The sequence below is a fragment of the Homarus americanus genome, unplaced genomic scaffold (assembly GCF_018991925.1).
Source record: "Homarus americanus isolate GMGI-L3 unplaced genomic scaffold, GMGI_Hamer_2.0 scaffold52806, whole genome shotgun sequence".
In the NCBI taxonomy this organism is placed as follows: Eukaryota; Metazoa; Arthropoda; class Malacostraca; order Decapoda; family Nephropidae; genus Homarus; species Homarus americanus.
The window spans coordinates 7,216,441-7,220,239 of record NW_024720773.1 but is presented as its reverse complement, the minus strand read 5'-3'; positions in this window follow the sequence as shown (position 1 = coordinate 7,220,239).

The following is a 3,799-nucleotide window of genomic DNA, read 5'->3' as shown; positions in this document are numbered from 1 at the left end:
TATAACTATATTATTTCATTCCAGTTTAAAATGATTTTTAGTAATTTCAGTTCAGACATAATACAACCTAAAGCAATAATATGGTATTAAAATTAAATAATTCTAACAATTAGCCATCAGCAGACGACTGTACAAACTTTTTTCTCACTATTTTAAGCCTTGTTCTTGCTATACAGCGAGGTGGTTGGAATTATGGGTGCACACACACACACACTTCTTTCATCTGTTGTTATTCATTCATTCTTACTGCTGCAATAAATACTCTGCTGCGGGGTAACTACAGCAATTTAACTCTAATGATCTGTTTGATTCAATTCATGGAACCAAACCATTTCCTTACAACATTGTGAAGGATGGTCAAGTATGTATGTGAATATCTACGGTACATACAGTAGTTGTCTTAGTTCTTTCCTTTCACTTATAAATTTGTTTTGCACCATCCATCCTTGTCATGGTTCCTCTTAGTTTGAAGTTTCTGTTGCCCTTGACTTACTCAACACAAAATTGAATTGATTAAGTATACTATAGTTCATCTGGGGTTGTAGCAGATGTCATGTGATTTAAAATATTTAAAACTAGTTAAAAGATTATAAAACTCTTATATTTTTTGAGAAGGCCAACTTCCTCAATAAAATTAAATACTTAGCCTTCTGTAAATGAAACGGCTACAAGAAGCAAGAATAGTCGGCAGTACCAGTAACCATCCCCTTCTGATTCCTGGAGAGAAGCAGCATCCTCTAAGGTCCCCCAGGGTGCTCAACCAGCAAGTGTTTGAAAGTCAAGTGGACCAGAGAATATTTACACTGGCTGAGGTTCCTGGGTCATCAGTTGGCTGTGTGTCAGTCTTGAGTGGCCCAACAAAAATGGGAGCATTGTTTGGTGAGCTCGCATCTGAGGAGATGACAATAACCAGATGAAAATTATCAAGTACCCACAACTTTTGTTTTACTCAAGATTTATTGGAAAAATAACTACAGTGAACCCTCACTTTACGCGGTCAATTGAACCCACGGCGGCCCGCGTAAAGTGAGAAACGCGTAAAGTGAACAACATAACATATGGGATTAATTGAAATAGAGACCGGGCCGACCCCCAAACTCCACTTTTTCAGACACAATACCTACGTTGTAGTAAAAATAACTTCTTAATTTTATGATGGTATGCACACACAATTAATAATTAAGAGAAATATCAATAATATTAGGTTTTTTAACACTTACATTAGTAGAAAAGATGGCTGGGCATACGGGGATGGGGGGTTGGTTCCGAGGCAGAGGGCAGATTATTGGCCCTCACCTGTATCACTTGTATCAATTGTATCACTATCCACCACAGAGGCTTGCATGGCCTCTTTGTCAAACCCTTCAAAGTCCATATAAGTCCGTATCCTCACTATCATTATCACTATCACTGACTTGGGCCGGCTGTGGCGGGTGAAAAACTCGGCAATGTTTTGATGACTGGGCGACCTTGTACGCACCCTGCTCGCGCCGCTCTCCGCGTAGAAGGGTACACACACCACGGAAAGTGAGCATTCCGGTTTCGGCAGGGTAACGCGTAAAGTGGGACCGCGTAAAGCGAGGGTTGACTGTATTTGTCAAAAAGTAAAATAATAATAATACTGTAGTGTAGTTACACAGTAATATCTTTCTTATTTGCTTTGAGTATGACCATTTTGCAAGCTAAAAGTGTGATTTTACATGGGTGCAGTGGACCCACAATATCAGGTTTGGACACGGGCCATAACACAAATTACCACATACAGTACAGTATCTAATACACTTTATGATTCAAACAAAGCACTGTGTCAATGGCCCAAGAACCCACATTGGGCCTGTGATGTGTTAAAAGTTGAAGTACAAACTGAAATACAGTACAGTACAATTATATATACACTAATCTGCAATCAGTAACCAAAGAGATGAAGATTTTGAAATACAGAACAGCACTGTACAGGTACAGAATAGTACGGAAGCCTTTATCTAAACTCTATGTAATTAACACAATACTCTATGTAATTAACACAATCACGGAATTATGACTGTAAAATGGTGATGAAAAAGTAAAAAAAATCCGTAAGTGGTACCTTTCATTGACTTTTTTCCATTTACCAGCACAGTAGTACATTTAAATACTGTATGGCAGAAATATGGCAGTCATAATATAAAGGCCAACAACCATGATAAAAAATCACAAATCTGTTTATAAAATCTTCGGTACATAGTTGGCTTCATGACATAAATGTCTATCAGGTGTGTCATTCATTTCATATGCCTAGTTTTTGTCATGTTATTTTGGTAAAACAGGTTCCATCATCATAAATAAGGCAACTGTGTGATTGTAGTGTACTGTAACTGATTAATGACTCTGTAAAGAAAGAAATTATGGCGAGACGAGACAAAATGAGAAAAGAAGAAAACTTGTGACAGTAAAGGTTGTGAGTTACACAAGACGGCTGTGTTTGAGGGAGATGTGATGTAGTGAGTGCTAGACAATGTCAATAAATGAAGAGTGAAAGTGAAGAGAAAACCTTTCATTTGTACCAGAAGAGGCTGTCAACTGCAATGTTTTTTTCAGATTGTCAATTTAGTTAGGTTATGGTGAGAAAGTGGGTACAGTTAAGGTGCTGTACTGTATTGCAAATTATGACCAATTACATGAATTCAGTTGATCAAAGGAAACTAAATTGCTCCTCTGAAAAGGAAAACAAAATATTACCTAGATGTAAGTTACCCTACATACACCAGCTTGGTCTTTGATGGGAGTTCACCTTATATTTATTGATATTTATTTTGTGGATTATTTTATGAACCATGAAAATTTTACCACGTACAGTTACAGTATTGATTCAGATAACTTTCATTTTTTTTTATTAAACGTTACACCAACAATCAAATTTTCAAACACCGAAGAGCCTGGATGGCATGAAACAAGAATAAAGTTCTGCACAGTACTGGATGTGTGCTGCTCAAAGGTGTGAGTTTATACTGTAATTAAATTTGCTTTAACTTAGAACCCCATTCTGGCACAATCTTCTGAGGGTTCTTATTTAGGGATGTCTGTTTTTTTTTTGGGGTGTGGCAGCCAAGTGGATGCAGTATGGTGTGTTTGTGGCGTACGAGATGTTTGGTTCACACCCAGGATGGGACGGAGAAAGGAAACTCACAATGTGCTCTCTGTATACATGTTGTATTGGATGTGGCAGCGTGGTTACAAGCGTGATGTAGAGAGAGCTGGTTGGTGAAGGTGCTCAGAGGAGGACAGCTTGTGGGTCGCCATGCTCGCCGGCGGGAGCGAGGGCCGCCAGGCAGCGACGGAGGATGAGGTGTAGCTTGCTGCAGCTGTGGCTAGAAGAAGAGGGAGCTGGTTGGTGAGGATGCTCAGAGGAGGACCAGCTTGTGGGTCGCCATGCTCTCCGGCGGGAGCGAGGACCGCCAGGCAGGTGGAGGAGGAGGAGGTGTTGCTGGCTGGTTGGTGTAGGTAGAAAAGAGAGCGATCACCACGAAGTCAGGTCTTAAATAGCGGGGGGTAGGCGTGGCTTAGTAGTTGACCTCCGTGATGTATGGCGGCGCTGGTTGACCCAGACCACGAGGCATACACTGGGGAATTCGTGGGGTCGGCTACGCAGTGACAAACAGCGTTTGTAGGGGAGAAATCCACTACAATACTCCCTCCTTCCCTCCAGGCGGTGTAGGAGACTTGTTGTCTGCAGGGTTGCATGGCACATGTGAGGCAGAACAGGCGGTGCATGCCTCATGTGAAACATAACGGCGATGGCGTGGATGAGCCGGCAGCTAGT